General features: G+C 40.9%; 5 non-coding genes across 5 annotated transcripts; all 5 read right to left on the bottom strand.

Annotated features, from left to right (window-relative positions):
- Window positions 1-4819: 4819 nt before the first annotated feature.
- On the bottom strand, window positions 4820-4983 carry LOC135029540 (U1 spliceosomal RNA). The gene has a single exon (XR_010225664.1). It is a non-coding gene; the product is annotated as a U1 spliceosomal RNA (small nuclear RNA).
- A 151-nt stretch (window positions 4984-5134) lies between these two features.
- On the bottom strand, window positions 5135-5298 carry LOC135029495 (U1 spliceosomal RNA). Its single transcript, XR_010225622.1, has one exon. It is a non-coding gene; the product is annotated as a U1 spliceosomal RNA (small nuclear RNA).
- A 674-nt stretch (window positions 5299-5972) lies between these two features.
- On the bottom strand, window positions 5973-6135 carry LOC135029583 (U1 spliceosomal RNA). The gene has a single exon (XR_010225701.1). It is a non-coding gene; the product is annotated as a U1 spliceosomal RNA (small nuclear RNA).
- Window positions 6136-6287: 152 nt separating this feature from the next.
- LOC135029702 (U1 spliceosomal RNA) lies at window positions 6288-6451 on the bottom strand. Its single transcript, XR_010225803.1, has one exon. It is a non-coding gene; the product is annotated as a U1 spliceosomal RNA (small nuclear RNA).
- Window positions 6452-22619: 16168 nt separating this feature from the next.
- LOC135029538 (U1 spliceosomal RNA) lies at window positions 22620-22783 on the bottom strand. The gene has a single exon (XR_010225662.1). It is a non-coding gene; the product is annotated as a U1 spliceosomal RNA (small nuclear RNA).
- Between the last annotated feature and the right edge of the window lie 143 nt (window positions 22784-22926).

Genomic DNA, 22926 nt, shown 5'->3' with positions numbered 1-22926 from the left:
TCAATTACCATTTTAATAATCGGGTAAAGAAAATTAAGTGGATTTTTGAAAGAAAACAATACTGTCAATATACTATTAAAACAAATGAAAATGGTAAAAGTTATTGTACTTTAAGTAAAAAAAAAAGAGCAAAAATATCAATCCCAGTTTTGGATTACTTTAATTAACAAAAAAAAACGCATATAGCAGAGGATAGTTTCAATCTGCCTACCTCTGGGCTATGGACCCAGCATGCTTCCATTACAGTACTCTGCTGCACATGTAATTGCAAGAGATCCTGAAGCACTCACTCATCATGGGAAAGTACCAATGTGTTTCTTCATTGGTTGATGGAAGAAACATCTTACAAAAACTCTCCAGATTATTGACTATTTAAAGTTTTTCTAGGAAACGTTCTAGATGAATGCTTATTAGCCTTTGTCAGTATGTACTTTTGCAAAGTGTCGCTGTGGCGCAATCAGTTAGTGTGTACAGCTATTAACCAAAAGGTTGGTGGTTCAATCCCACCCAAGGATGTAATTGACCTTGTTATCAGATTTTGGTGATCTTTAAGTAGACAAGTCAAAATTTCAAAAACCCCTGTTATGGTGTAGGGTACCTGGCCTTCTCTGATGTAATCAGAGTTAGATTTGATTCAGTGATTTTATAAAAACAGCTAGGAAGCACAATTTAGCAGTGGTTTGCAGAGAAAAAGAAATATGCTGGCAAAAAAATCAAATTGAGTGATTAAACAGCTCTTGATTTTCTGGCTTTATTTTTATGCTAACAAATTTGTTCTCTGAAAAGTGTCCACAAAGCCAAGTATCTGATTAACATCTTTGTAGGGATGGTTTTTCACCTATTACTAAATTAAACTTGCTTCATTGGAAAGGCAGCAAGATGCATCCTCATTTCAATATCTACTGAAATAATACAGGTTGACACCAGGAAACATTAACGCCACTGCATCCTTGCTGCTTTCTCATGTGGAAGTCTGTTTAATGTGAAAACAAGGTGATATCTAATTAGCACACAGGTAAGGAATTAAGAAAATCTTTATTTAAGGGTGAAGATGTTTCTCACAAAATCGTTGCCCCAATGCATCATTGAAATTCAAGCTGGAAAGATGATTTTAATATATCACTTGTACATTTTGTATTGCTCTTCTGGTGACAATGTAGTTTGTTTTTGTCAATTACCATTTTAATAATAGGGTAAAGAAAATTAAGTGGATTTTTGAAAGAAAACAATACTGTCAATATACTATTAAAACAAATGAAAATGGTAAAAGTTATTGTACTTTAAGTAAAAATAAAAGAGCAAAAATATCAATCCCAGTTTTGGATTACTTTAATTAACAAAAAAAAAATGCATATAGCAGAGGATAGTTTCAATCTGCCTACCTCTGGGTTATGGACCCAGCATGCTTCCATTACAGTCCTCTGCTGCACATGTAAGTGCAAGAGATCCTGAAGCACTCACTCATCATGGGAAAGTACCAATGTGTTTCTTCATTGGTTGATGGAAGAAACATCTTACAAAAACTCTCCACATTATTGACTTTTTAAAATGTTTCTAGGAATCGTTCTAGATGAATGCTTATTAGCCTTTGTCAGTATGGACTTTTACAAAGTGTTGCTGTGGCGCAATCAGTTACTGTGTAAGGCTATTAACCAAAAGGTTGGTGGTTCAATCCCACCCAGGGACGTAATTGACCTTGTTATCAGATTTTGGTGATCTTTATGTAGACAAGTGAAAATTTCAAACCCCCTCTTATGGTGTAGGGTACCTGGCCTTCTCTGATGTAATCAGAGTTAGATTTGATTCAGTGATTTTATAAAAACAGCTAGGAAGCACAATTTAGCAGTGGGTTGCAGAGAAAAAGAAATATGCTGGCAAAAAAATCCAATTGAGTGATTAAACAGCTTTTCATTTTCTGGCTTTATTTTTATGCTAACAAATTTGTTCTCTGAAAAGTGTCCACAAAGCCAAGTTTCTGATTAACACATTTGTAGGGATGGTTTTTAACCTATTACTAAATTAAACTTGCTTCATTGGAAAGGCAGCAAGATGCATCCTCATTTCAATATCTACTGAAATAATACAGGTTGACACCAGGAAACATTAACGCCACTGCATCCTTTGTGCTTTCTCATGTGGAAGTCTGTTTAATGTGAAAACAAGGTGATATCTAATTAGCACACAGGTAAGGAATTAAGAAAATCTTTATTTAAGGGTGAAGATGTTTCTCACAAAATCGTTGCCCCAATGCATCATTGAAATTCAAGCTGGAAAGATGATTTTAATATATCACTTGTACATTTTGTATTGCTCTTCTGGTGACAATGTAGTTTGTTTTTGTCAATTACCATTTTAATAATCGGGTAAAGAAAATTAAGTGGATTTTTGAAAGAAAACAATACTGTCAATATACTATTAAAACAAATGAAAATGGTAAAAGTTATTGTACTTTAAGTAAAAATAAAAGAGCAAAAATATCAATCCCAGTTTTGGATTACTTTAATTAACAAAAAAAAAACGCATATAGCAGAGGATAGTTTCAATCTGCCTACCTCTGGGCTTAGGACCCAGCATGCTTCCATTACAGTACTCTGCTGCACATGTAATTGCAAGAGATCCTGAAGCACTCACTCATCATGGGAAAGTACCAATGTGTTTCTTCATTGGTTGATGGAAGAAACATCTTACAAAAACTCTCCAGATTATTGACTATTTAAAGTTTTTCTAGGAAACGTTCTAGATGAATGCTTATTAGCCTTTGTCAGTATGTACTTTTGCAAAGTGTCGCTGTGGCGCAATCAGTTAGTGTGTACAGCTATTAACCAAAAGGTTGGTGGTTCAATCCCACCCAGGGATGTAATTGACCTTGTTATCAGATTTTGGTGATCTTTAAGTAGACAAGTCAAAATTTCAAAAACCCCTGTTATGGTGTAGGGTACCTGGCCTTCTCTGATGTAATCAGAGTTAGATTTGATTCAGTGATTTTATAAAAACAGCTAGGAAGCACAATTTAGCAGTGGTTTGCAGAGAAAAAGAAATATGCTGGCAAAAAAATCAAATTGAGTGATTAAACAGCTCTTCATTTTCTGGCTTTATTTTTATGCTAACAAATTTGTTCTCTGAAAAGTGTCCACAAAGCCAAGTATCTGATTAACATCTTTGTAGGGATGGTTTTTCACCTATTACTAAATTAAACTTGCTTCATTGGAAAGGCAGCAAGATGCATCCTCATTTCAATATCTACTGAAATAATACAGGTTGACACCAGGAAACATTAACGCCACTGCATCCTTGCTGCTTTCTCATGTGGAAGTCTGTTTAATGTGAAAACAAGGTGATATCTAATTAGCACACAGGTAAGGAATTAAGAAAATCTTTATTTAAGGGTGAAGATGTTTCTCACAAAATCGTTGCCCCAATGCATCATTGAAATTCAAGCTGGAAAGATGATTTTAATATATCACTTGTACATTTTGTATTGCTCTTCTGGTGACAATGTAGTTTGTTTTTGTCAATTACCATTTTAATAATAGGGTAAAGAAAATTAAGTGGATTTTTGAAAGAAAACAATACTGTCAATATACTATTAAAACAAATTAAAATGGTAAAAGTTATTGTACTTTAAGTAAAAATAAAAGAGCAAAAATATCAATCCCAGTTTTGGATTACTTTAATTAACAAAAAAAAAAAATGCATATAGCAGAGGATAGTTTCAATCTGCCTACCTCTGGGTTAAGGGGCCCAGCATGCTTCCATTGCAGTACTCTGCTGCACATGTAAGTGCAAGAGATCCTGAAGCACTCACTCATCATGGGAAAGTACCAATGCGTTTCTTCATTGGTTGATGGAAGAAACATCTTACAAAAACTCTCCAGATTATTGACTTTTTAAAGTTTTCTAGGAAACGTTCTAGATGAATGCTTATTAACCTTTGTCAGTATGTACTTTTGCAAAGTGTCTCGGTGGTGCAATCGGTTAGTGTGTTTGGTTATTAACCAAAGGGTTGGTGGTTCAATCCCACCCAGGGATGTTATTGACCTTGTCATCAGATTTTGGTGATCTTTAAGTAGACAAGTCAAAATTTCAAACCCCCTCTTATGGTGTAGGGTACCTGGCGTTCTCTGATGTAATCAGAGTTAGATTTGATTAAGTGATTTTATAAAAGAACAGCTAGGAAGCACAACTTAGCAGTGGGTTGCAGAGAAAAAGAAATACGCTTGCAGAAAAATCCAATTGAGTGATTAAACAGCTCTTCATTTTCTGGCTTTATTTTTATGCTAACTAATTTGTTCTCTGAAAAGTGTCCACAAAGCCAAGTATCTGATTAACACCTTTGTAGGGATGGTTTTTCACCTATTACTAAATTAAACTTGCTTCATTGGAAAGGCAGCAAGTGATGTCATCCAAGCAGTGGGTCAAAGTTGGCTTCAACCCTCGTCTGCTTATGAAAAGAGAAAAGGGATATGCAGGGCATGGCGGCCTTTTGCGACGCTTGGATGACCCCTAGTTCGCATTAAACACCCCCACCCTCCTTCGGTGTGGGGCTCATGTTGGCCATGCCCCAGCCCCTGAAGCATTCAAGCTGATTTCTTGCAGCAGCTGGGTACTGTAACAGCTCCAGAGCTGCTCTGTAAGGCAAGTAAAAGGGTGTGGGCCCTGCAGCACTACCTGTAGTTTGCATTGTGCATTGGAAGGCACAAAGTAAGCAGACGGGAGGAGAAGTCAGGATAGTGCACAAGGTTATAGAAGGGAGGGGCTCAAGAAAAGAGAAGTGGAAACAGACAGCATACTAGGCTGGAGAGAGACCTGAGACAAAGAGATCTGAATTATACGAGAGCCGTCCAGGGGAAACACAAATTATGCAGTCAAGTTTCCCACATTTGGGGAAATCGCAAGGGGCAGCACACCCAGAGTGCAATGGGTGAGCCTTGCCCTGGGAGAAGCACCTTCATGATCATAGTATCTCACCTGGCAGGTTAGTAGGAGTTGGGCTAGAGCTGGGGAGGGTCGCTGCTCGGGCACTACCTTTCAAGTGAAGGAGATCCAACTGAGGCAGCACAAGGGAACTCTCAAAAGAAGAACAAGGCTAGAGGAAGATCTGAGACAAAGAAATCTGACTTTTACCAGAGCTGACCAGAGGAAAGCACAAACACAGTCCACCACTACCACAAATAATGCAGTCGAGTTTCCCACATTTGGGGAAATCACAGGGGTCAGCATACCCAGAATGCAATGAATGAACCTCACCCTGGGAGAACAATCTTCATGACAATAGTATCTCCTATGCAAAATAAGTATGATTTGGGATAGGGCTGGGGAGGGCCGTTGCTCAGGCACATCTCTGTCAAGTAAAGGAGATTCAACTGAGGCAGCACAAGGGAACTCTCATCTGGGGACAACAACTGCAGGGAGAACACATATTTTCAGATGAACATGGGGTGGCAGAAGGCTGCCTAATACTGAAGCACCCCCAAACAACAAACCAAATGCAACAACTAGTGCAAGCATTCCTGGGGGATGGCCTGCAGCAGATGGATTTGAATATGGTGATGTCATCCAAGCAGTGGGTCAAAGTTGGCTTCAACCCTCGTCTGCATATGAAAAGAGAAAAGGAGCGTGCAGGGCATGGAGGCCTTTTGTGGTGCTTGGATGACCCCTAGTTCGCATTAAGCACCCCCACCCTCCTTCGGTGTGGGGCTCATGTTGGCCATTCCCCAGCCCCTGAAGCATTCAAGCTGATTTCTTGCAGCAGCTGGGCACTGTAACAGCTCCAGAGCTGCTCTGTAAAGCAAGTAAAAGGGTGTGGGCCCTGCAGCACTACCCGTAGTTTGCATTGTGCATTGGGAGGCACAAAGTAAGCAGACGGGAGGAGAAGTCAGGATAGTGCACAAGGGTATAGAAGGGAGGGGCTCAAGAAAAAAGAAGTGGAACCAGACAGCAAACTAGGCTGGAGAGAGACCTGAGACAAAGAGATCTGAATTACATGAGAGCCGACCAGGGAAAACTCAAATTATGCAGTCAAGTTTCCCACATTTGGGGAAATCGCAGGGGCAGCACACCCAGAGTGCAATGGGTGAGCCTTGCCCTGGGAGAAGCAACTTCATGATCATAGTATCTCACCTGGCAGGTAAGTAGGAGTTGGGCTAGAGCTGGGGAGGGTCGCTGCTCGGGCACCCCCCTGTCAAGTGAAGGAGATCCAACTGAGGCAGCACAAGGGAACTCTCGAAAGAAGACAAAGGCTAGAGGAAGATCTGAGACAAAGAAATCTGACTTTTACCAGAGCTGACCAGAGGAAAGCACAAACACAGTCCCCCACTACCACAAATAATGCAGTCGAGTTTCCCACATTTGGGGAAATCACAGGGGTCAGCATACCCAGAATGCAATGAATGAACCTAACCCTGGGAGAACAATCTTCATGACCATGGTATCTCCTATGCAAAATAAGTATGATTTGGGATAGGGCTGGGGAGGGCCGTTGCTCAGGCACATCTCTGTCAAGTAAGTTGCATTTGATTTGTTGTTTGGGGGTGCTTCAGTATTAGGCAGCCTTCTGCCCTACCATGTTCATCTGAAAATATGTGTTCTCCCTGCAGTTGTTGTCCCCAGATGAGAGTTCCCTTGTGCTGCCTCAGTTGAATCTCCTTTTGAAGAAGACCTCAATAAGATTGTAGCTGATCTGGCTACTGCTAAAACAGCTTGCCTACCTAGTATGACTCCTACCACGCAGAAGGCTAAAAGTACTTTTCTTGGCCCTTTCATCCTCCAGGTAAAGCGTACCCAAGGTCAGGCATACCCAAAGCAAGCTCATGTTTCCAGACCTGCCAAGCCCAGACTGAAGCAATCCTGGGCTGCCCATCAGCCTGCTTCCAAAACGGACAAGCCTGCCGCATGACGGTGCAGGCCTCCCTCTGGGGGATCCCAGGGTGGGGGGCCCGACTTCTAGGTTTGGCAAAGAAAGGTATAATTCTAAGCTAGAGAATTCTGTTTGGAGCTCACCTTGTACTTTGTGAAGAAATAATCAGCATTGTGGCTGAGCAGATACATGTAGTGTGTGGCTGCAAACTGCATGGATCTGCTGCGTTGTAATGCTGATTCTTTTTTTTTGCAAAGTACCAATAGCTTCATATAATGTTCACAATTTTTATGCAGGATCAAATAGCTCAATAGGTAGGGTGTTTGATTAGAATTCAACAGGTTATAGGTTTGAATCCTGGGTATGGTAGTTTGAGATGTGTTATTTAATAAAGTATGTTGTTCTGACTGCCGGCATCCTATCACCTGGGATATCATACTAAATAAATGGAGTTGATAAAATTTTTTTTTTTTTTTTAACTAGGGACAATTTCCAGATACTTCTCTTTATAACTGAGATTGCCCCCTGGAACTTCACATCAGTTGACAACTATGCATGAGTGGGCAGTGCTTGCCCTGGATCTGTCCACCCATTTATGTGCCGCCATAAAATAAAGCATGACTAACAGTTATCCTGGGCGTACACTACACAATTATCTGTCAGGCTATCTATCCAGTCTGGATGGATGGAATGAAAATCTGGTAATGTATAGGAGCAAATGTCAATTAACCATTTGCTCCCAAACACTAGAAAAGTGGTCAAAAATGGTCATTACACAAATTGGTTAAACCCAAAATTTAACCAATTTGTTTAGGGGACCATTTTTGTCCATTTTTTAGTGTTTGAGAGTAAATCGTTGATGGTCATTTGCTCACATAGATAACCGGATTTCTATTCCAACCAGCCAGTGTTGGAGAGATGGTCTGCCAGATTACATAATGCATACCAGAGCCATAACTAGACTTTTTGGTGCCCTGTGACAGAGAATTATATGCCCTCCCCCCCATTTTTGCAATATGGACAAAAGGCGCATGCCTTGTGGGGAAGGGGCATAACAAGATTGGTCTCAGAGAAAGCACATGAGATATGAAGATATATCTAGTATACTTGACACTCAATGGTTTGTGGTATTGCAGGGGTGCCCTCCTTAAATGCATATACAGTCACACATGGCATGTTTGTGTAAATGGCATATCAGCAGTCAGCACTAACTGGTGACATGCCATTTGTACAAGTAAGCCATGTGTGACTAATATATAAACATACTTTATTAAATAACACCTCAAACTATCATACCCAGGATTCAAACCTATAACCTGTTAAATTCTAATCAAACACCCTACCCATTGAGCTACTTGATCCTGCATCTATTCTAACCTCCAAAAACAGATTCAGTTGCATTTTCCAGCGTGTTTTGTTTGCGCCTTTGCAAATGTCTTACATCGACAAACTTATTTAGTACTATTTTGCAAATAGGGTTACATTGTCGCAACATTGTGTTCCCTAATTGCTTGATTTTTTAAATGCAAAAATTGATAAAGACACCTGATAATTGCTCTGTGGAGTCTTCTTTTGTGTCTACTTCTTATCTACATTTAATTCCCTACCTATAATCAAGGCATTTTTAAATGCTGGGTGCTGCCAGGACGTGAGGCCTACCTAGTCTTTAGATCTGAATTTGAATGTACTTGTGAACTAACTTAATTTCCTACTTCTAAACTCATTCCTAAATTCACTACTTACATTAATCCTGTAGTTGGGCATTTTGAGCCTTCAATTGTGGGCATTGTTTTGTGTCCAGACCAGCAGCTGGTGGTGTGCATTTGCTGGAAAGGCATCGAAGACCTCCGATATGCTGCATCTCCTGATGTGTGTCTGCCTCAAGTGGCTGTCAGCAAATGCATGCTAGACACCCCATTCCAAGCTGATTGTGACATCACGGAACATGCATCATAGAACAGGCATGCTAGAACATGGGTCTTCAACCTGCGACCCTCCAGCTGCTGTGGAACTACATATCCCAGCATGCCCTGCCTCAGTTTTAGCATACCTTAATAGCAAAACTGTGGCAGGGCATGCTGGGATGTGTAGTTTCACAGCAGCTGGAGGGCCACAGGATGAAGACCCATGTGCTAGAACCAAACCGCAGGTACATTGAATGCTAGCAAGCTGAATGTTTAAATCCTTTTTGTTCCGCAGCATTCCAATGCGGAAGATTCCATGGAACCAGAGATTATTCCATTGAGAAGGACATGCTGCCTGGATGACTGCACTGTGCAAATTAAATCACGGAGCCAGTTGGCTTGTGGGTGGCTCTGGTGACTGGGTGGTTGGGTGGGCGGTGTGTCGGAGGTGGAGCACATGCAAATGAATGTGTATCATCCAGCTAGTGAGAGAGAAAACTCAGGCAGGAGTGTGCCTGCTTGTCAGTGAGTTATGCACCTTGCCAGACGTCAAATCTACATGGAGCAACTGGAGGGGACAAGAGCAGGTTTGGAAAATATACACAGAAGAGCATATATGCTGGCGCATTCTCCATGATTGTGTCAGCTTATGTTTTGGTGCACTGCACTTTCCTCCACTAAGTTTTAGCCATTTTGTTTAAACGCAAGTGTAGTTGCTTCTCGCTCTTTTGGCTGTGATATTGTATTGTGGTTGAAGAGTCTGCTGGAGGGATTGTTTTCTTCATTGGCGAGAGACTGAAGATATTCCAGGATGGAAGGCTTGGGAACACTATCCGTTTTTCAGTTGTGGAAGAGTTGAAAGACCGGATTGGACTACATTCTATAGTAAAGGGTATCTTTGTATTTATTAATCCTCCCTTTATATGTGTCTGTCTTTCAATAAAGCTTTGGGCTTGTGATTCCGTCACCCTCTTACACTCCACACCCATAGCCTTATTAACTATTGTATTGTTTAAATGTATAGTGCAGTTCATGATTTATAGTGTAGGCTGACCTGTACTGTAGTTCTTGAACTGTACTATACCGACAGCATTTGTATTGTGTTTTGGCTGTGCTGCAACACAGTACTTATGTGTGTAATGTTTATGTATGTTTTTTTGCTTCTTTATGTCAATAAAGACAGCTTTTTCAATCCAATATCTGAAAACAATCAATGTTTATCTTTGATGGCAATAGAAGTGGTATGATATTTGCTGCTTTTGAAAGGCAATATCTGATATGTCCCCTATCTGGGAACCATATATTAAATGGCTTTTCAGAAAAGGGAGATGGGAGAAGAGCTTTCAGTACTTGTAGGACCGATGCACATTTCCTATTCTAGCCTCCAAAAACAGATTCAGTTGCATTTTCCAGCGTGTTTTGGATGCGCCTTTGCAAATGTCTTACATCGACAAACTTATTTAGTACTATTTTGCAAATAGGGTTACATTGTTGCAACATTGTGTTCCCTAATTGCTTGATTTTTTAAATGCAACAATTGATAAAAACACCTGATAACTGCTCTGCGGAGTCTTATTTTGTGTCTACTTCTTATCTACATTTAATTCCGTACCTCTAATCAAGGCATTTTTAAATGCTGGCGGCTGCCAGGACGTGAGGCCTACCTAGACTTTAGATCTGAATTTGAATGTACTTGTGAACTAACTTAATTTCCTACTTCTAAATTCATTCCTAAATTCACTACTTACATGAATCCTGTAGTTGGGCATTTTGGGACTTCGATTGTGGGCATTGTTTTGTGTCCAGACCAGCAGCAGGTGGTGTGCATTTGCTGGAAAGGCATCGAAGACCTCCGATATGCTGCATCTCCTGATGTGTGTCTCCCTCAAGTGGCTGTCAGCAAATGCCTGCTAGACACCCCATTCCAAGCTGATTGTGACATCATGGAACATGCATCATAGAACAGGCATGCTAAAACATGGGTCTTCAACCTGCGACCCTCCAGCTGCTGTGGAACTACACATCCCAGCATGCCCTGCCTCAGTTTTAGCATACCTTATAGCAAAACTGTGGCAGGGCGTGCTGGGATGTGTAGTTTCACAGCAGCTGGAGGGCCACAGGATGAAGACCCATGTGCTAGAGCCAAGCCGCAGGTACATTGAATGCTAGCAAGCTGAATATTTAAATCCTTTTTGTTCCGCAGCATTCCAATGCGGAAGATTCCATGGAACCTGAGATCCTTCCATTGAGAAGGACATGCTGCCTGGATGACTACACTGTGCAAATTAAATCACGGAGCCAGTTGGTTTGTGGGTGGCTCTGGTGACTGGGTGGTTGGGTGGGTGGTGTGTCGGAGGTGGAGCACATGCAAATGATTGTGTATCATCCAGCTAGTGAGAGTGAAAACTCATGCAGGAGTGTGCCTGCTTGTCAGTGGGTTATGCACCTTGCCAGACGTTAAATCTACATAGAGCAGCTGGAGGGGACAAGAGCATGTTTGCAAAATATAGATAGAAGAGCATATATGCTGGCGCATTCTCCATGATTGTGTCAGCTTATGTTTTGGTGCACTGCACTTTCCTCCACTAAGTTTTAGCCATTTTTGTTAAGCTCAAGTGTAGTTGCTTCTCGGCCTTTTGGCTGTGATCTTGTATTGTGGTTGAAGGGTCTGCTGGAGGGAGGGATTGCTTTCTTCATTGGCGAAAGACCAAAGATATTCCAGGATGGAAGGCTTGGGAACACTATCTGTTTTTCAGTTGTGGAAGAGCACAGAGGTCGGATTGGACTACATTCTATAGTAAAGGATGTCTTTCTATTTATTAAACCTCCCCTTATATGTGTCAGTCTTTCAATAAAGCTTCGGGCTTGTGATTCCCTCACCCTCTTACACTCCACACCCATAGCCAAGTAAGTCAAGTAAGTTGCATTTGATTTGTTGTTTGGGGGTGCTTCAGTATTAGGCAGCCTTCTGCCCTACCATGTTCATCTGAAAATATGTGTTCTCCCTGCAGTTGTTGTCCCCAGATGAGAGTTCCCTTGTGCTGCCTCAGTTGAATCTCCTTTTGAAGAAGACCTCAATAAGATTGTAGCTGATCTGGCTACTGCTAAAACAGCTTGCCTACCTAGTATGACTCCTACCACGCAGAAGGCTAAAAGTACTTTTCTTGGCCCTTTCATCCTCCAGGTAAAGCGTACCCAAGGTCAGGCATACCCAAAGCAAGCTCATGTTTCCAGACCTGCCAAGCCCAGACTGAAGCAATCCTGGGCTGCCCATCAGCCTGCTTCCAAAACGGACAAGCCTGCCGCATGACGGTGCAGGCCTCCCTCTGGGGGATCCCAGGGTGGGGGGCCCGACTTCTAGGTTTGGCAAAGAAAGGTATAATTCTAAGCTAGAGAATTCTGTTTGGAGCTCACCTTGTACTTTGTGAAGAAATAATCAGCATTGTGGCTGAGCAGATACATGTAGTGTGTGGCTGCAAACTGCATGGATCTGCTGCGTTGTAATGCTGATTCTTTTTTTTTGCAAAGTACCAATAGCTTCATATAATGTTCACAATTTTTATGCAGGATCAAATAGCTCAATAGGTAGGGTGTTTGATTAGAATTCAACAGGTTATAGGTTTGAATCCTGGGTATGGTAGTTTGAGATGTGTTATTTAATAAAGTATGTTGTTCTGACTGCCGGCATCCTATCACCTGGGATATCATACTAAATAAATGGAGTTGATAAAAAATTTTATTTTTTTTTTAACTAGGGACAATTTCCAGATACTTCTCTTTATAACTGAGATTGCCCCCTGGAACTTCACATCAGTTGACAACTATGCATGAGTGGGCAGTGCTTGCCCTGGATCTGTCCACCCATTTATGTGCCGCCATAAAATAAAGCATGACTAACAGTTATCCTGGGCGTACACTACACAATTATCTGTCAGGCTATCTATCCAGTCTGGATGGATGGAATGAAAATCTGGTAATGTATAGGAGCAAATGTCAATTAACCATTTGCTCCCAAACACTAGAAAAGTGGTCAAAAATGGTCATTACACAAATTGGTTAAACCCAAAATTTAACCAATTTGTTTAGGGGACCATTTTTGTCCATTTTTTAGTGTTTGAGAGTAAATCGTTGATGGTCATTTGCTCACATAGATAACCGGATTTCTATTCCAACCAGCCAGTGTTGGAGAGATGGTCTGCCAGATTACATAATGCATACCAGAGCCATAACTAGACTTTTTGGTGCCCTGTGACAGAGAATTATATGCCCTCCCCCCCATTTTTGCAATATGGACAAAAGGCGCATGCCTTGTGGGGAAGGGGCATAACAAGATTGGTCTCAGAGAAAGCACATGAGATATGAAGATATATCTAGTATACTTGACACTCAATGGTTTGTGGTATTGCAGGGGTGCCCTCCTTAAATGCATATACAGTCACACATGGCATGTTTGTGTAAATGGCATATCAGCAGTCAGCACTAACTGGTGACATGCCATTTGTACAAGTAAGCCATGTGTGACTAATATATAAACATACTTTATTAAATAACACCTCAAACTATCATACCCAGGATTCAAACCTATAACCTGTTAAATTCTAATCAAACACCCTACCCATTGAGCTACTTGATCCTGCATCTATTCTAACCTCCAAAAACAGATTCAGTTGCATTTTCCAGCGTGTTTTGTTTGCGCCTTTGCAAATGTCTTACATCGACAAACTTATTTAGTACTATTTTGCAAATAGGGTTACATTGTCGCAACATTGTGTTCCCTAATTGCTTGATTTTTTAAATGCAAAAATTGATAAAGACACCTGATAATTGCTCTGTGGAGTCTTCTTTTGTGTCTACTTCTTATCTACATTTAATTCCCTACCTATAATCAAGGCATTTTTAAATGCTGGGTGCTGCCAGGACGTGAGGCCTACCTAGTCTTTAGATCTGAATTTGAATGTACTTGTGAACTAACTTAATTTCCTACTTCTAAACTCATTCCTAAATTCACTACTTACATTAATCCTGTAGTTGGGCATTTTGAGCCTTCAATTGTGGGCATTGTTTTGTGTCCAGACCAGCAGCTGGTGGTGTGCATTTGCTGGAAAGGCATCGAAGACCTCCGATATGCTGCATCTCCTGATGTGTGTCTGCCTCAAGTGGCTGTCAGCAAATGCATGCTAGACACCCCATTCCAAGCTGATTGTGACATCACGGAACATGCATCATAGAACAGGCATGCTAGAACATGGGTCTTCAACCTGCGACCCTCCAGCTGCTGTGGAACTACATATCCCAGCATGCCCTGCCTCAGTTTTAGCATACCTTAATAGCAAAACTGTGGCAGGGCATGCTGGGATGTGTAGTTTCACAGCAGCTGGAGGGCCACAGGATGAAGACCCATGTGCTAGAACCAAACCGCAGGTACATTGAATGCTAGCAAGCTGAATGTTTAAATCCTTTTTGTTCCGCAGCATTCCAATGCGGAAGATTCCATGGAACCAGAGATTATTCCATTGAGAAGGACATGCTGCCTGGATGACTGCACTGTGCAAATTAAATCACGGAGCCAGTTGGCTTGTGGGTGGCTCTGGTGACTGGGTGGTTGGGTGGGCGGTGTGTCGGAGGTGGAGCACATGCAAATGAATGTGTATCATCCAGCTAGTGAGAGAGAAAACTCATGCAGGAGTGTGCCTGCTTGTCAGTGAGTTATGCACCTTGCCAGACGTCAAATCTACATGGAGCAACTGGAGGGGACAAGAGCAGGTTTGGAAAATATACACAGAAGAGCATATATGCTGGCGCATTCTCCATGATTGTGTCAGCTTATGTTTTGGTGCACTGCACTTTCCTCCACTAAGTTTTAGCCATTTTGTTTAAACGCAAGTGTAGTTGCTTCTCGCTCTTTTGGCTGTGATATTGTATTGTGGTTGAAGAGTCTGCTGGAGGGATTGTTTTCTTCATTGGCGAGAGACTGAAGATATTCCAGGATGGAAGGCTTGGGAACACTATCCGTTTTTCAGTTGTGGAAGAGTTGAAAGACCGGATTGGACTATATTCTATAGTAAAGGGTATCTTTGTATTTATTAATCCTCCCTTTATATGTGTCTGTCTTTCAATAAAGCTTTGGGCTTGTGATTCCGTCACCCTCTTACACTCCACACCCATAGCCTTATTAACTATTGTATTGTTTAAATGTATAGTGCAGTTCATGATTTATAGTGTAGGCTGACCTGTACTGTAGTTCTTGAACTGTACTATACCGACAGCATTTGTATTGTGTTTTGGCTGTGCTGCAACACAGTACTTATGTGTGTAATGTTTATGTATGTTTTTTTGCTTCTTTATGTCAATAAAGACAGCTTTTTCAATCCAATATCTGAAAACAATCAATGTTTATCTTTGATGGCAATAGAAGTGGTATGATATTTGCTGCTTTTGAAAGGCAATATCTGATATGTCCCCTATCTGGGAACCATATATTAAATGGCTTTTCAGAAAAGGGAGATGGGAGAAGAGCTTTCAGTACTTGTAGGACCGATGCACATTTCCTATTCTAGCCTCCAAAAACAGATTCAGTTGCATTTTCCAGCGTGTTTTGGATGCGCCTTTGCAAATGTCTTACATCGACAAACTTATTTAGTACTATTTTGCAAATAGGGTTACATTGTTGCAACATTGTGTTCCCTAATTGCTTGATTTTTTAAATGCAACAATTGATAAAAACACCTGATAACTGCTCTGCGGAGTCTTATTTTGTGTCTACTTCTTATCTACATTTAATTCCGTACCTCTAATCAAGGCATTTTTAAATGCTGGCGGCTGCCAGGACGTGAGGCCTACCTAGACTTTAGATCTGAATTTGAATGTACTTGTGAACTAACTTAATTTCCTACTTCTAAATTCATTCCTAAATTCACTACTTACATGAATCCTGTAGTTGGGCATTTTGGGACTTCGATTGTGGGCATTGTTTTGTGTCCAGACCAGCAGCAGGTGGTGTGCATTTGCTGGAAAGGCATCAAAGACCTCCGATATGCTGCATCTCCTGATGTGTGTCTCCCTCAAGTGGCTGTCAGCAAATGCCTGCTAGACACCCCATTCCAAGCTGATTGTGACATCACGGAACATGCATCATAGAACAGGCATGCTAAAACATGGGTCTTCAACCTGCGACCCTCCAGCTGCTGTGGAACTACACATCCCAGCATGCCCTGCCTCAGTTTTAGCATACCTTATAGCAAAACTGTGGCAGGGCGTGCTGGGATGTGTAGTTTCACAGCAGCTGGAGGGCCACAGGATGAAGACCCATGTGCTAGAGCCAAGCCGCAGGTACATTGAATGCTAGCAAGCTGAATATTTAAATCCTTTTTGTTCCGCAGCATTCCAATGCGGAAGATTCCATGGAACCTGAGATCCTTCCATTGAGAAGGACATGCTGCCTGGATGACTACACTGTGCAAATTAAATCACGGAGCCAGTTGGTTTGTGGGTGGCTCTGGTGACTGGGTGGTTGGGTGGGTGGTGTGTCGGAGGTGGAGCACATGCAAATGATTGTGTATCATCCAGCTAGTGAGAGTGAAAACTCATGCAGGAGTGTGCCTGCTTGTCAGTGGGTTATGCACCTTGCCAGACGTTAAATCTACATAGAGCAGCTGGAGGGGACAAGAGCATGTTTGCAAAATATAGATAGAAGAGCATATATGCTGGCGCATTCTCCATGATTGTGTCAGCTTATGTTTTGGTGCACTGCACTTTCCTCCACTAAGTTTTAGCCATTTTTGTTAAGCTCAAGTGTAGTTGCTTCTCGGCCTTTTGGCTGTGATCTTGTATTGTGGTTGAAGGGTCTGCTGGAGGGAGGGATTGCTTTCTTCATTGGCGAAAGACCAAAGATATTCCAGGATGGAAGGCTTGGGAACACTATCTGTTTTTCAGTTGTGGAAGAGCACAGAGGTCGGATTGGACTACATTCTATAGTAAAGGATGTCTTTCTATTTATTAAACCTCCCCTTATATGTGTCAGTCTTTCAATAAAGCTTCGGGCTTGTGATTCCCTCACCCTCTTACACTCCACACCCATAGCCTTATTAACTGTTGTATTATTGTACAGTTTAAATGTATAGTGCAGTTCATGATTTATAGTGTAGGCTGGCCTGTGCTGTAGTTCTTGAACTGTACTATACCATCAGCATTTCTATTGTGTTTTGGCTGTGCCGCAACGCGGTACTTATGTGTGTAATGTTTATGTATGTTTTTTTGCTTCTTTATGTGCATCGGTCCTACAAGTAATGAAAGCTCTTCTCCCATCTCCCTTTTCTGAAAAGCCATTTAATATATGGTTCCCAGATAGGGGACATATCAGATATTGGATTTCAAAAGCATCAAATATCATACCACTTTTATTGCCATCAAAGATAAACATTGATTGTTTTCAGATATTGGCTTGAAAAAGCAGTCTTTATTGACATAAAAAAAAAACATACATAAACATTGCACACATAAATACAGTGTTGCAGCACAGCCAAAACACAATACAAATGCTGACGGTATAGTACAGTTCAAGAACTACAGCACAGGCCAGTCTACACTATAAATCATGAACTGCACTATACATTTAAAGTATACAATAATACAACAGTTAATAAGGCTATGGGTGTGGAGTGTAAGAGGGTGAGGGATTCACAAAACCGAAGCTTTATTGTAACACAGACACATATAAGGGGAGGGTCAATAAATAGAAAGATATCCTTTACTATAGAATGTAGTCCAATCCGACCTCTGTGCTCTTCCACAACTGAAAAACAGATAGTGTTCCCAAGCCTTCCATCCTGGAATATCTTTGGTCTTTCGCCAATGAAGAAAACAATCCCTCCCTCCAGCAGACCCTTCAACCACGATACAAGATCACAGCCAAAAGTCCGAGAAGCAACTACACTTGAGCTTAACAAAAATGGCTAAAACTTAGTGGAGGAAAGTGCAGTGCACCAAAACATAAGCTGACACAATCATGGAGAATGCGCCAGCATATATGCTCTTCTATCTATATTTTGCAAACCTGCTCTTGTCCCCTCCAGCTGCTCTATGTAGATTTAACGTCTGGCAAGGTGCATAACCCACTGACAAGCAGGAACACTCCTGCATGAGTTTTCTCTCTCACTAGCTGGATGATACACAATCATTTGCATGCGCTCCACTTCCGACACACCACCCACCCAACCACCCAGTCACCAGAGCCACCCACAAGCCAACTGGCTCCGTGATTTAATTTGCACAGTGTAGTCATCCAGGCAGCATGTCCTTCTCAATGGAAGGATCTCTGGTTCCATGGAATCTTCCGCATTGGAATGCTGCGGAACAAAAAGGATTTAAATATTCAGCTTGCTAGCATTCAATGTACCTGCGGCTTGGCTCTAGCACATGGGTCTTCATCCTGTGGCCCTCCAGCTGCTGTGAAACTACACATCCCAGCATGCCCTGCCACAGTTTTGCTATTAAGGTATGCTAAAACTGAGGCAGGGCATGCTGGGATGTGTAGTTCCACAGCAGCTGGAGGGTCGCAGGTTGAAGACCCATGTTTTAGCATGCCTGTTCTATGATGCATGTTCCATGATGTCACAATCAGCTTGGAATGGGGTGTCTAGCAGGCATTTGCTGACAGCCACTTGAGGGAGACACACATCAGGAGATGCAGCATATCGGAGGTCTTCGATGCCTTTCCAGCAAATGCACACCACCTGCTGCTGGTCTGGACACAAAACAATGCCCACAATCGAAGTCCCAAAATGCCCAACTACAGGATTCATGTAAGTAGTGAATTTAGGAATGAATTTAGAAGTAGGAAATTAAGTTAGTTCACAAGTACATTCAAATTCAGATCTAAAGACTAAACACAAAACACAAAATAAGACTCCACAGAGCAATTATCAGGTGTCTTTATCAATTGTTGCATTTAAAAAATCAAGCAATTAGGGAACACAATGTTGCGACAATGTAACCCTATTTGCAAAATAGTACTAAATAAGTTTGTCGATGTAAGACATTTGCAAAGGCGCAAACAAAACACGCTGGAAAATGCAACTGAATCTGTTTTTGGAGGTTAGAAAAGATGCAGGATCAAGTAGCTCCATGGGTAGGGTGTTTGATTAGAATTCAACAGGTTATAGGTTTGAATCCTGGGTATGATAGTTTGAGGTGTTATTTAATAAAGCATGTTTATATATTAGTCACACATGGCTTACTTGTACAAATGGCATGTCACCAGTTAGTGCTGACTGCTGATATGCCATTTGCACTAAAACAAATTAAAATGGTAAAAGTTATTGTACTTTAAGTAAAAATAAAAGCTAAAATATCAATCCCAGTTTTGGATTACTTTAATGAACAAAAAAAAAATGCATATAGCAAAGGATAGTTTCAATCTGCCTACCTCTGGGTTATGGACCCAGCATGCTTCCATTACAGTACTCTGCTGCACATGTAAGTGCAAGAGATCCTGAAGCACTCACTCATCATGGGAAAGTACCAATGTGTTTCTTCATTGGTTGATGGAAGAAACATCTTACAAAAACTCTCCACATTATTGACTTTTTAAAATGTTTCTAGGAATCGTTCTAGATGAATGCTTATTAGCCTTTGTCAGTATGGACTTTTACAAAGTGTTGCTGTGGCGCAATCAGTTACTGTGTAAGGCTATTAACCAAAAGGTTGGTGGTTCAATCCCACCCAGGGACGTAATTGACCTTGTTATCAGATTTTGGTGATCTTTATGTAGACAAGTGAAAATTTCAAACCCCCTCTTATGGTGTAGGGTACCTGGCCTTCTCTGATGTAATCAGAGTTAGATTTGATTCAGTGATTTTATAAAAACAGCTAGGAAGCACAATTTAGCAGTGGGTTGCAGAGAAAAAGAAATATGCTGGCAAAAAAATCCAATTGAGTGATTAAACAGCTTTTCATTTTCTGGCTTTATTTTTATGCTAACAAATTTGTTCTCTGAAAAGTGTCCACAAAGCCAAGTTTCTGATTAACACATTTGTAGGGATGGTTTTTAACCTATTACTAAATTAAACTTGCTTCATTGGAAAGGCAGCAAGATGCATCCTCATTTCAATATCTACTGAAATAATACAGGTTGACACCAGGAAACATTAACGCCACTGCATCCTTTGTGCTTTCTCATGTGGAAGTCTGTTTAATGTGAAAACAAGGTGATATCTAATTAGCACACAGGTAAGGAATTAAGAAAATCTTTATTTAAGGGTGAAGATGTTTCTCACAAAATCGTTGCCCCAATGCATCATTGAAATTCAAGCTGGAAAGATGATTTTAATATATCACTTGTACATTTTGTATTGCTCTTCTGGTGACAATGTAGTTTGTTTTTGTCAATTACCATTTTAATAATCGGGTAAAGAAAATTAAGTGGATTTTTGAAAGAAAACAATACTGTCAATATACTATTAAAACAAATGAAAATGGTAAAAGTTATTGTACTTTAAGTAAAAATAAAAGAGCAAAAATATCAATCCCAGTTTTGGATTACTTTAATTAACAAAAAAAAAACGCATATAGCAGAGGATAGTTTCAATCTGCCTACCTCTGGGCTATGGACCCAGCATGCTTCCATTACAGTACTCTGCTGCACATGTAATTGCAAGAGATCCTGAAGCACTCACTCATCATGGGAAAGTACCAATGTGTTTCTTCATTGGTTGATGGAAGAAACATCTTACAAAAACTCTCCAGATTATTGACTATTTAAAGTTTTTCTAGGAAACGTTCTAGATGAATGCTTATTAGCCTTTGTCAGTATGTACTTTTGCAAAGTGTCGCTGTGGCGCAATCAGTTAGTGTGTACAGCTATTAACTAAAAGGTTGGTGGTTCAATCCCACCCAGGGATGTAATTGACCTTGTTATCAGATTTTGGTGATCTTTAAGTAGACAAGTCAAAATTTCAAAAACCCCTGTTATGGTGTAGGGTACCTGGCCTTCTCTGATGTAATCAGAGTTAGATTTGATTCAGTGATTTTATAAAAACAGCTAGGAAGCACAATTTAGCAGTGGTTTGCAGAGAAAAAGAAATATGCTGGCAAAAAAATCAAATTGAGTGATTAAACAGCTCTTCATTTTCTGGCTTTATTTTTATGCTAACAAATTTGTTCTCTGAAAAGTGTCCACAAAGCCAAGTATCTGATTAACATCTTTGTAGGGATGGTTTTTCACCTATTACTAAATTAAACTTGCTTCATTGGAAAGGCAGCAAGATGCATCCTCATTTCAATATCTACTGAAATAATACAGGTTGACACCAGGAAACATTAACGCCACTGCATCCTTGCTGCTTTCTCATGTGGAAGTCTGTTTAATGTGAAAACAAGGTGATATCTAATTAGCACACAGGTAAGGAATTAAGAAAATCTTTATTTAAGGGTGAAGATGTTTCTCACAAAATCGTTGCCCCAATGCATCATTGAAATTCAAGCTGGAAAGATGATTTTAATATATCACTTGTACATTTTGTATTGCTCTTCTGGTGACAATGTAGTTTGTTTTTGTCAATTACCATTTTAATAATAGGGTAAAGAAAATTAAGTGGATTTTTGAAAGAAAACAATACTGTCAATATACTATTAAAACAAATTAAAATGGTAAAAGTTATTGTACTTTAAGTAAAAATAAAAGAGCAAAAATATCAATCCCAGTTTTGGATTACTTTAATTAACAAAAAAAAAAATGCATATAGCAGAGGATAGTTTCAATCTGCCTACCTCTGGGTTAAGGGGCCCAGCATGCTTCCATTGCAGTACTCTGCTGCACATGTAAGTGCAAGAGATCCTGAAGCACTCACTCATCATGGGAAAGTACCAATGCGTTTCTTCATTGGTTGATGGAAGAAACATCTTACAAAAACTCTCCAGATTATTGACTTTTTAAAGTTTTCTAGGAAACGTTCTAGATGAATGCTTATTAACCTTTGTCAGTATGTACTTTTGCAAAGTGTCTCGGTGGTGCAATCGGTTAGTGTGTTTGGTTATTAACCAAAGGGTTGGTGGTTCAATCCCACCCAGGGATGTTATTGACCTTGTCATCAGATTTTGGTGATCTTTAAGTAGACAAGTCAAAATTTCAAACCCCCTCTTATGGTGTAGGGTACCTGGCCTTCTCTGATGTAATCAGAGTTAGATTTGATTAAGTGATTTTATAAAAGAACAGCTAGGAAGCACAACTTAGCAGTGGGTTGCAGAGAAAAAGAAATACGCTTGCAGAAAAATCCAATTGAGTGATTAAACAGCTCTTCATTTTCTGGCTTTATTTTTATGCTAACTAATTTGTTCTCTGAAAAGTGTCCACAAAGCCAAGTATCTGATTAACACCTTTGTAGGGATGGTTTTTCACCTATTACTAAATTAAACTTGCTTCATTGGAAAGGCAGCAAGTGATGTCATCCAAGCAGTGGGTCAAAGTTGGCTTCAACCCTCGTCTGCTTATGAAAAGAGAAAAGGGATATGCAGGGCATGGCGGCCTTTTGCGACGCTTGGATGACCCCTAGTTCGCATTAAACACCCCCACCCTCCTTCGGTGTGGGGCTCATGTTGGCCATGCCCCAGCCCCTGAAGCATTCAAGCTGATTTCTTGCAGCAGCTGGGTACTGTAACAGCTCCAGAGCTGCTCTGTAAGGCAAGTAAAAGGGTGTGGGCCCTGCAGCACTACCTGTAGTTTGCATTGTGCATTGGAAGGCACAAAGTAAGCAGACGGGAGGAGAAGTCAGGATAGTGCACAAGGTTATAGAAGGGAGGGGCTCAAGAAAAGAGAAGTGGAAACAGACAGCATACTAGGCTGGAGAGAGACCTGAGACAAAGAGATCTGAATTATACGAGAGCCGTCCAGGGGAAACACAAATTATGCAGTCAAGTTTCCCACATTTGGGGAAATCGCAAGGGGCAGCACACCCAGAGTGCAATGGGTGAGCCTTGCCCTGGGAGAAGCACCTTCATGATCATAGTATCTCACCTGGCAGGTTAGTAGGAGTTGGGCTAGAGCTGGGGAGGGTCGCTGCTCGGGCACTACCTTTCAAGTGAAGGAGATCCAACTGAGGCAGCACAAGGGAACTCTCAAAAGAAGAACAAGGCTAGAGGAAGATCTGAGACAAAGAAATCTGACTTTACCAG

This window comes from Pseudophryne corroboree, unplaced genomic scaffold (genome assembly GCF_028390025.1).
Source record: "Pseudophryne corroboree isolate aPseCor3 unplaced genomic scaffold, aPseCor3.hap2 scaffold_490, whole genome shotgun sequence".
Lineage (NCBI taxonomy): Eukaryota > Metazoa > Chordata > Amphibia > Anura > Myobatrachidae > Pseudophryne > Pseudophryne corroboree.
The sequence above is the reverse complement of the archived record's forward strand: the minus strand, read 5'-3'. Positions and strand labels throughout refer to the sequence as shown.